This window comes from Cavia porcellus, unplaced genomic scaffold, assembly GCF_034190915.1.
Source record: "Cavia porcellus strain 051 isolate PalLab524CR breed Dunkin Hartley unplaced genomic scaffold, mCavPor4.1 scaffold_7, whole genome shotgun sequence".
In the NCBI taxonomy this organism is placed as follows: Eukaryota; Metazoa; Chordata; class Mammalia; order Rodentia; family Caviidae; genus Cavia; species Cavia porcellus.
Window position 1 is genome coordinate 32,459,101 of NW_026947490.1, and position 10,755 is coordinate 32,469,855.

At 40.7% G+C, this 10,755-nt stretch overlaps 2 pseudogenes; both read right to left on the minus strand.

Moving 5' to 3' along the window:
- Positions 1–802: 802 nt before the first annotated feature.
- On the minus strand, positions 803–10,323 carry LOC101787868 (E3 ubiquitin-protein ligase TRIM33-like; annotated as a pseudogene).
- On the minus strand, positions 5,187–6,085 carry Cavporv1r-ps671 (vomeronasal 1 receptor cavPorV1R-ps671 pseudogene; annotated as a pseudogene).
- Positions 10,324–10,755: the final 432 nt, after the last annotated feature.

Here is a 10,755-nt window from a genome sequence, read left to right on the forward strand (position 1 = left end):
CATTGTTCATTTTATGTTATTTGGTTCTGAATGTCCTGTAATACTTTCATTCTCTTTAATGGTTTTATTCTCCTTTGTTATGTTTGATACTATTGTGTATGAAGATAGGCTCAACTATATCAACAAAAGAGACATTATGGTAGCTACTGTTATACTTTGCTGTCTTGTGGTGAAATATTGTGTTGCTTAAATTGTTCTGTTCTGATCTGTCCTCTTTTATTTTAATCTCTTTTTTTTATTTAAGAGGAAAAAGAGAAAAACACAAAACAAAACAAAGCAGTGTAAGGTTAATCTCTTTAAAATTTAAAATTTAAAAATTAAAAAAATAATTGTGCTCTAGTCAAAAGAACAATTTATCAAGCAACATGAGCCTTGTGTACTTACCTGTACACCCAGTATCCTGCACCAATCAATACTACATGATCACCAACATTTGCCACTTCTAACAAATAACCATTCTGTTTAGTAACAAATCCTCCAAAGTCATTTTATTTTTTTTTTCTTGTTTTTACTTTAAAGTTGCAAACAGAATTCTCTTCTCCATTCTTTTTAAGGAAATGTAAATTATTTTTTCTCATTTTGTTTTTTAACTTCTGAAAAATGAAAATGTTTGCTTTGTGTACTTTTAACAGTTATCAAATGCAGATTATTTTTGTCTTTTTCTTTTTTATTGGTACTGGGGATCAAACTCACGACCACACACTTGCAAGGCAGGTGCTTATGCCGCTGAGTTAAATCTCGAGCAAAAACAGCAGATTTTTTTCTTCACCTTTTTTAAAAAGAATGACATCTGTCCATTATTTCAGTCTAATACTGTGTAAGAGCTATCAGGTTCTTCAAGGAGATGCCCACTAAGGGCAGGATATATTCCAGCAACATTTAAATAAAAGGCTTTCTTTCTTTCTTCTTTTTCAAACAACTGTTTTAAGTCCATTTTAGTTTGCTTTATACATACTGTTCTCTCATCTGACCTTAGGCATTTTCTGTGAGGTTGTATAAAGTCTTTATCAGAGCCCTCAGTTACCTCACGTCATCTTCTTCCTACTCAAACTCTGGCAAAGGTGCAACGGTCCTGTCTAAGTTGATCTCTGTGAGTTTATCTTTAAAGTACAATGCAACTGCTTTCCCCACCTGAGGTATTTCTGAATCAGCCTTCAAATGAATCTCTTGTGTGTCTACATAAACTTGAACAACTTTCATTTTTCATTGAACCTTTCACAGTTCTTGAAGATCAAATGAACATCAATCACAAAATAATCTGGAATTTGATAATATTGGGATTTTTTTCTGAAACTTCTTTTGCACGGTGGATAAATCCATTGGTTTCTTTATAATTTTATATTAGTTTGGTATCGAAGCAGGTACTGGCTTCGATACTTAATTCATGGCAATAGAGATAAAGCAGAAGATGCTCACATTTCCTTTGGTCCACTGTGCTTAATCCTTGTGCAGTTTTCCCCTTCTTGCTGTGTTGGAAATTATCATGGTCATACTCAACTTCTGGTGTCCCAATACCTCTGCAAAATGTGCATATTCAGCCCCCACTTGGAAAGTTAAGAAGTGTTGGAACATGGCAAGTTAGAGGAAAGACCGTTGGACATTTTTCACAGCACAAGAGATCCCCTCCATTTTGGCAGACAGCACACCAGTCTTCACTTGGGTCATCCTCTTTGTTGTTGCCATTTCCTCCAATACTTGCTGACCTGTGAATGAGGCTTCAAATTGGAGACATTGCATTAACTAGGTTGCTGAGCCCTGACTGATTGTAGCTTTTATTCATATCTGCAGGTTCAGATTTCACATGGTTTTCCAAGCTTGCTAATACACCCAACTCACTCTCTAAATGCAGGTTGGTTGACAGAGGTGGTGGCAAGCTACGCTCAAGACTGCTCCAAGTGCAGGCACTCCTCCCATCCTCAGTCTTTTCCTGTTTCGAAGCACCTGAAAGACTACAGATCTCATCCTTAGTCCCAGGTCCTTGCTTGACTTTCACTTGATCAGATTTGAAACTAAAACCAGTCTTTTCAGCAGTTCTTCCTGATGACCCACAGCTGCCTCATCTGCCAGTATGAGAAGTACCGCTGGTCTCACAGCTGTGTGAGAATTGGATAAACCTGGTGATCCTGGTGATAGGGTAGAGGGTCCTGCAGAAGGATTCATGGTGCTTGCAGGCTGTGGGGGTAGGTAACTGCCTGCGATGTATTTATTTGGTACCTTATCTAAACTGCTTGAGCCAGCATCTTCCAGTTTTATGGTGGAATATCTGGAAAGGATAGAAGGTATTACAGATAGTAACTGAGAGAATGAGTTCTATTGCTGTAACAGATGGGCCAGTGGGGCTTTGGTTTGCATTTTACATAGTTACTGTAGTGGGGCTTGTTAGGTTGATTGTGATATTGTATAACGATATGACAGGAAAATGTCCAGCATGCCCTGGGTTTGAGTGTTGTCTTTGGAGGTGTGGTTGTACCATGGAATACTGAAGATCCCTGTGCCTGGGTATCCCTGGGATTCTGGCAGCATTTGGATCTAGTCTCATTTGATGGGTCTGAAAAGCTCCACAGCTCGTATTGCCTCTTTGCATTGTTTGCACACTGATCAGTCTTGGAGACTCTTGCTGTAACATGTGAGGGGCTCTTTGTTTAGGGTTCTGTTGTGTTTTTGTTGTTAGTGGTGGTGGTGTGGGAGCTGGGAGTTGCTGCATCCTTGTCTGTCACAACTGCTTATGTTTCTGTGCATTTACCTGCTGTTGCACAAGCTGAAGTCAAAGCTGTGCTAAGTTAATCCTTCTAGGGGTTTTACTAATGTGGTTTGCCCCTGGAAGAACATTCTCAACTACAACATTAGGAGTATAATTAGGAGCTGGTTTACTCTCTATTAGTAGATTACCTAAATTGACTACATTCTTTGCCCAGAAAGTGGGACCACAATGGAAACGTGTTGCTCCATTAGCAGCAGAGACAGTATCACACCGAGCTTTCAAAACGTGATGCAATTGGAAGGTAACCAGCACTTGCTGCACATTAGTGTGGTGCTGCTGCCACTTGCAATGGCCCAGTTTGTAAAGTTCATAACATGTTTCACCTGCTGGGAGAGCCCTGTGATGTCACTGCATTGCTGTAGGAAATTCCTTTGTCTTTCTTTTAATATTCGCTACCTGCTGTAAGAGAAATTTTCCTTTCTTATTAATTTCATTGATAAGGGTGAAAGTGGCCTATTTAATTTCCTGTTCTACTCATTTGTTAGTCGCATTTACTTTTTTTTTCCTATTCTGCACCAGAGTAGTTGCAAAATAAACATAATTCTTCTTTCCAAGAAGCTTAGCCAGCAGATTCTCAATTGCGCCTTTCTGATTTTGAAAAGCTCGTTCCAAAACCTGGTACCTATGTTCTCTGTGTTCTAATAGCAACAGTCCCTATCTGTTAGTCTATCACATGATTCAGAGAAAAGTTTCAGTTGTTCTTGTTTGTGTACAGAGCAGAAAACAGGGTGCTGACCAGATGCTCCAACAAACTCTGAGACATCTTCTTTCTTCATGATCAAGTGATCATTAGTGAATTTTACTCTTTGATGTGCTTCCATACATGTCTTACAAAGCCACTCTCCACATTCTATACAGAAGCCAACTGCTCTAGCATTTTCTTTATAGCTAGTACATACTTGTTCTGATTTTTTCATCAGAACTGCTAGGGTCTTCATATGTGTCTCTCATAAAATAATTATTCACAATGTCTATCTGTCTGCATTCTTGGCGACATACTGGGCACTTTATTACAATGTCTTCATTGATGTCGCCATTGCTGCTCCTGGGATGGAGAGGCTGAGCTCGGGCTATGGCTTCAGCGGGCAACTCAGGCAGGAGTGAAGGCAGGGCAGCAACTTGGGCTCCACCTTGCCCTTGCCCTGCAAGTACTGCTGACTCACATCACAGGTGTTCAAGAGCCAGGCTGGCAGTACCAGATACAGCCCAGAGTCAGTTCTTGGAGCAAGAACTATGGGGCTGGGGCTGGGGCTGGGGCTGGAGCTGGCAATGAGATTGCTGCCCTGGGGCCCACTAAGGCTGCAGGGGCTGAGGCCGCCCTCTCACTATCTACCTAGCCATGCTGCCCTCCTTGCCAGCCTTGCTGCCCTCCCCCTCCTCCTCCTTCTCCACCAGCACTTATCATTTGGTTCTGAAGGCCCATAAGGCACTCATTCTTTTGTTTTGATTGGTTTTATACTATTTGGTTCTGTATTAATTTATTGTGTGTGAAGGTATGGACAACTACGTTTAAGCAAACAAGAGACACTATGGTAGCCACCGTTTATTTCCTGTCCTCTTGTGTTAAAATCCTGTGTTACTTGCATTGTTTTGCTGTGATCTGCTTTGTTCTATTCTGTTTTGTTTTATTTTCTTTAACATAAAAAAGACTGTATTATTTGATCAATTTTTCAGGCCTATGTTTTGTAATATGAACAACTACTTTGACGATAACAATATGCAATGTACTAACCATAGTACTCTCCCCCAATCTTATTTTGAAATTTTTCATCATTGTTTTTGTTATTTTCTTCTTTAAAATAAAAAATACGCTTTGTGATATTTTGTCAGGTTGTAAAAATTCTAAACTCATTTCATACTGAATTTTTGTATTTCTGCCCTCATGCAATAGATTTGATGCCTCAAAATTCAAACTTATGTGCTTTCCTTGCATTTTAGCATCAACCCCCAATGAATCATTTCCTTTTGCTTTTCTAAATAAATATAAAATATATTATCTAACATAGATTAGTTTCACTTCTAATGTAAAGTACATTGTAATATGTTTAACTTCTATTTACTTTAGCCTAGATCAAAATCATGCACTATGCCTAATTTTTGGCTTTAGGTAATATTAGCAAAAATGTTGTGTGATTATTTTGTGGCTATCCTAATATTGATCCATATTCATAAGAGCTATTTCATCAGAAGAAATTGTTTACAAGATCAAGATTTTATTTTTGATTCTTCATTGATAACTGATCCAGGTACATATAAGAAACATTTACACAAGAATGGGAAATGATGACACTAAAATTTACTTAATAAGCAGATTTCACATATGAAAAAGTTCATGTGTGTTTGGGTGACTGAATGATCACTGTATCTCTATGGTGGTCACACAAAGAAGCACAATATCTGTGTAGCCTAGCTACTAGGTCCATACTCACATTTTATTGATATCTAGATGAGCCACATAAGCTTGCTTTGTTAAATCATCTTTATATGTAAAGGGAAAACATTAGGTTATCACTCATCATGAGCATATTAATTTAGAAGAAGAAATTCACTGTGACCATAACTTGTAAGTGCTCCTTATGCAAGAGTGTGGAATGACACAATGTTATTCATGAGAACGAGAATCCTTAGCATAGCTCTGAACTCAGTGGAGGATGTGGAAGACCCATTGGGCCTGTGAATGTATTGTACCTGCTGCCTGTGCCTATGCAGAATGAGAAGCATGGAGATGCTGGTGCAGACCATGAAGTCCAAACTTGCAACATCAGGGAAACATAACAGAACTGTGTGTAGTGACAGAGTGACTGTGTTTGCGTGATTCACAGAACAGAATCCAAAATCTTTCTGCAGTTTCATGTTTCTTTTGATCCATTTTCGAGTTACATATGGAGAAGAAATTGTATTTTCCAGTATTTTCAGGGTTCAACATCTAAAAATACAGAAGCCAGTGTACTTAGTGGCTTTTACTTTAAGCCTTGCACACCTTGAGCTCCTGGGGCTGATAGTGATGGCCTGAAAGCCACTCAAGCAGCAGGTGCAACTTATGCACACACCCCTGCCCACCCTGTCGATATAGAAAACAACTTTGCAATCAACATCCTTGAAGAATTTGCAAGCCACAAGCTGCCATTGTTCGGGGATTCTTCCATAGAGTGAGAATAAAGAATTGGCAACCATGTAATGCTAACAAATTAAATATTTGTGCTTTAACCTATGTACAGTGAAGTAAAGAAAAAGATAATGGTGAAGAAGACATAAGTTTCCAAGGACTCCACACACAGTCTGCGCTAAGAAAAACACTCTGATTGCTGTCTCCCTGGAGTCCATTCGAGCCCTTTGCCAGGCTGATTCTTGTCTTCAGAGCCAGTGAGCCCTGCACAAACACAAAGCAGAGACTCTTCATCATGAAAACTGGGTTATAGTGTTCTCCACTTGCTGTTAGATTCTATTAGAGACATTCCTGGTTTTTCTTTCACTAGATTGTGCTCAAAAGTTGAAAATACAGCTGGAAGAACAGTCATGTAAGACAACCACTACTCAGGTCACTGTTATGCTCGCTTTTCTCACAGATATTAAAGACAACCACCGCTGCTTCAAGCAAATGTAACCATAGAGAGGTATCTGTATTTTGGAGGAAAATAGGAAATCTGACTGGCATACATTCATTCAAGATAGAGCATTTTCACCATGTGATACTAATAAAGGTAACTGCATTCTTTGATTCAGTTATAGTATGAGTTGTCTTTCCTACTCAGCTTAAATTGTTAATATCTTTACATTTGCATACCAATTTCAATTTATGTTAATATTTTATTGTATAACAATTAATTACAAAAATTGAGAGATACTATTAAAATATAAAATATAACATCACAAAAATTGTGTAGAATTTCCTTCTTTTTTCCTAAACTGTGATACATGAAACACGGTTTCAAGTAATGAAGTGCTAAAAGCAAAATTCATAAGGCTTAATATGACTACGCAATTATAAGTGATGTCAGTAAAATCGTCAGCAGAGAGGTGAGATTTGTGGAAAAATATTAACACAGAGGAAACACATGCAAAACATTTAAGAGCTACAGTGTTATGCATTTTATAAGCTCACATTTAGAAATTTAGGTATAGATTTTATAAAACTTCACTGTGAAGATAACGTGAATTCATATAAGCTGTAATTCATGATGGTGTGGATAATCTAGGGATGCTGTTTCTCCTTACCATCTCAATTCTTTCTTCAGAAATTATTGCTCCTTCTGGTGTGGCTTTCTCCAAAATTAATCAGACTTCCTAACGTGACCACAACTCTAAACATCTGGTAGCTATGCCTACTTATGTTATGTGCTTTGCCCCAGGATGAAATAACAAGCATTTCACTACACAGTCTGAAGTGTAAGAGTTATCATCAGCCAAAACACTTGTGTCTCTTTTAAGATGAAGTATTGTGACTCTGTGACCTTGTCTTTCCATAAAAGTTCAATTATTATATCATTTTTAATGACAAAGACAGTGCAGGCTTGGGGAAGGAGAACAAAGCTGAAGAACTTTCTTCAGTCGTTAATCTCTGTGACCAACTAGGTTTGTGATTAGCAACTCGACAGAGATCACTAAGGGGTTGGGAGCAGACTCCCAGGTGGAGGAGAGCAGGAAGTGCTTAGGTCTGAGACAGAATGATGTGGAAAATCTCTTCTGCTCCATTGAATTCTCTCCTGCTCTGCAAATTTTCTCTACTGAAAAATGAATTATTTAATATCCACAATAATGTTAAGGCTTACCATAATATAACTTTACAAACAATGAAAGTAAAACAAAATATCTGAGAAGGAGATGTCCAAGAGATGCAGATAGAGTGCATGAGAAACCATGAAGCCAAGATTTCATTGGCAGTCAATTTGGAAATCTATGTAATAAAGAACTGTCATAGAGATATGCTAATTTCTTAATGTCGAAAAACATAGAGACAAGACATGTAAAAAGAGCAGTAAAGATATGATAGAAAGAGATCATGAAAGGTTCCCAAACGAAACCACCAGGGTGAGATGGTATTTGTATCTATTTCTTTTCTTATCATATAAGCCAACACTTCTCATGCAGCTCAGGGGCAAAGAGTGATCACTGCAATCATGTCTACTTGGTGCAGAGCAAAGTGGAGTGTGGGGTGAGAATGTGCAGCTCGAAAGATAAGGAGCATAGGGTGACATAGGTCAAGGCCATTAAACGAGTTGAAATAGCAAATATGGATGGACGACCTGCTCAGGAGAACAGGGTAGGAATAGGAGAATTGGGCTGTTCTAGAGTGGTCATGGGAAAGATGAAGACATCAGATTTTGGGAGGCTGGTGTGCTTGGGAAGCACAGGTGTAGGAATAACTGGAGATAGGCAGAGATCACTGAAAGAGGGATGTATTTAGGGTTAGGGTAAAAGAGGACAAGAGAATGGAAGGTGCTGGGGCAGTGGTTGGCACAAGTGTTTCACTGATATCCCTGGAGTGGGGGTACAGACGAAGTGGGGGTGAGTATTAAAAAGGGCATTGGATGGAGAAGGGTTCCAATAAAGAGGACTAGAAAAGCAGCAAATGTAGAGGGAAGAGCAAGGTTTGGACTGTGGAAGTCTCACAAGGGTGATAGATGGTGGCCACTGGGACAGAGAAAGGAAGATGAAAGGATGCAATAAAGAATGGGAGGATGGATATATCGGGGTGAATTAGAAGTCAGGAGCAAGGGTGAGTTTAAGGAACTATCTGTTGATTAAGGAAGAGGCAGTTCAGTGATGCATGCCAGAGTAGCCTTACCTTCCATATAAGCAGTGAAGATTTCTGTTACCCTCTTTAATGTACCAGTAACAAATGATGCAGGGCTGTGGGAAAAAGCAACCCTTCTCCACTGTTGGAGGGAGTGTAGGCTGGTGGCACCACTGTGGAAATCACTGTGGAGACTCCTCAGTAATACAGTAGGCTGAGAGTTCCTATCTGACCTAGTCATTTGCTGTAGATGCTTTTCTTCTCCTTTGATTATCTACGTAGTAGAATTTCTGGTAGCCTTGACAGAAGGACTCTTGACTTTTCCCCCTGGAACAGGAGTGCCCTTAGTCTTTTGCACCAGACAGAACCTGCAGTGCAAAGCAGAACAGTGTCCATCCCAGGTGCATGCAGTGGCCTGTGGTGGAAGCCTTGTGACTGTAGTGTGGATAAGAACTTACGGTGCATTTAGGTGTCTCACTGTTTGAATGTCACTTTGTATGCTTTAATCCTATAACTTGAACAACTATTTATAAGATGACAATATGTAATCTGTTAAGTAGTGATTTCTTACTGTTTATTTTTTTGAAATTCTGTATTACTTGTACCCTTTTACTGTTTTGTTTTTTTAAAATAAAATTAACAAAAATAAAAATAAAAATAAATATCTGTTTAAAGAAATAAAATAGCATATGGTGCAGGAGCACCTGCTTCCTTTCTCACTGTCTTACACAGATGCGTACAGTGCACACCCAAACAGCAACCTTGCAGTCATGAACACAGTGCCCCATATGCAATCAAGAGCAGGAAACCCAGGAAAATAATGTATTTATCATGGTGTTTCTTGTATAAATCTCAGCAGCCTTTTATGTTTTATTAGCAAGTATTTGCAGTTGTTTTAGTTCACATTCCTCGAGGGCAGTGCCTCTTTTAACATGGAGCTTTTCCAGAGAGAGGGATGTGATTTTACCCCTGAAAGAGGAAATGGAGGGATTCCCCCTTTTTTTTGGTGGGGGGAAGAGGGATGGTGATTGAATTCATAACCTCATGCTTGCCTGGTAGGGGCTTATGTTGCTGAGCTAAATCTCCTGCCCAGTGGAGGGATTCTTGTGTGGCCTCCTCATCCAAGCCAGTGAGGTCAAAAGTTGCCAGGAAGTAGCCTAGGAGTAGCTGGATTCCAAGGAGCATGTAATAGAATTGTAGGTGGAAAATGCAATGGTTCCCACCTTTAACAAGGTCCTGGATGGATTTCAAACGCCAGAAAACAGGAGGTCATGGGGCGGGCTACTGAACTCCAGAATACCGGTGAGGGTGACCACGGGACTCTCACCTGTGCCCTGAGACTTGAACACTGGAAGCTGAGACAGGGCAGCAGGTGAGTATGAGGCACTTGTTAGAGTTCTGGCCAGGCCAGTGCCCCTCCTGCCAGGGTTTTCATGGTAGAGTTTTGTTATATCTCAGCCTGGCCACGGCTCCCATTGGCTGCCCCAGAGGTTGAGTGATGGAACAAAGGAAGACTGAGGCTCCATAGCCTTCCAGTGCCACAGGAGAGCTGAGAAGTGTAAGCAGGTAGCTAACCTGAGGTTCAGAGATCTGAAGCCTTAGCCATGATGGAGGAAATTTGTCAGGTACATGTTACAAGTGGGTGGTTACTTGGGTTAATCCCCAGAAGCCCATTGACAAGCTGGATGACACTTGAAACACTGCCCAGAGGAAGAAAGAGGCAAAGAGCTCTTCTGAGTCTGAGCGCAAGGAATCTGAGCATGTGAGTAGATTCTGGTTGTGGCCTGCTCTTTGTCTCTGGTTCCCCGGTGCCTGGACGCTGGGCCATAGCCCCTGGCCCTCCTGCCCTTCTGGACCCAGCCCTTTGATCTCCTACACAATCCTCACACTGGTAAGGGCTGGATAGGGCAGGGCAAGGCAGGGCAGGGCAGGGCAGGCCCTTCCAGTCCCAGAGTAACCTGGAGTACCCTCTCCTTTCCTTCCAGAGGCAGTGTATTGATGAAGCATTATTCGGGTTAGACCAGAGTCCCCACAGGCACCTCGAACACTCTGTGATTATGCTGTACAAACGGGGAAAGGTGAGGAGGGAAGAAGAGAGCGAGGAAGAGCAGAGGCCTGTGATTAAGTTTCAGGAGGCACCTGTTGAGGAGCCAAAGGAGAAGCCTGTGGCTGAGATTCAGAAGACAATGTTTGAGGCCACAATGGAGGGGGCCAGAGGCCCAAGAGCCATGTCCTGCAGGACTGGAGGATCTGCGTGGAA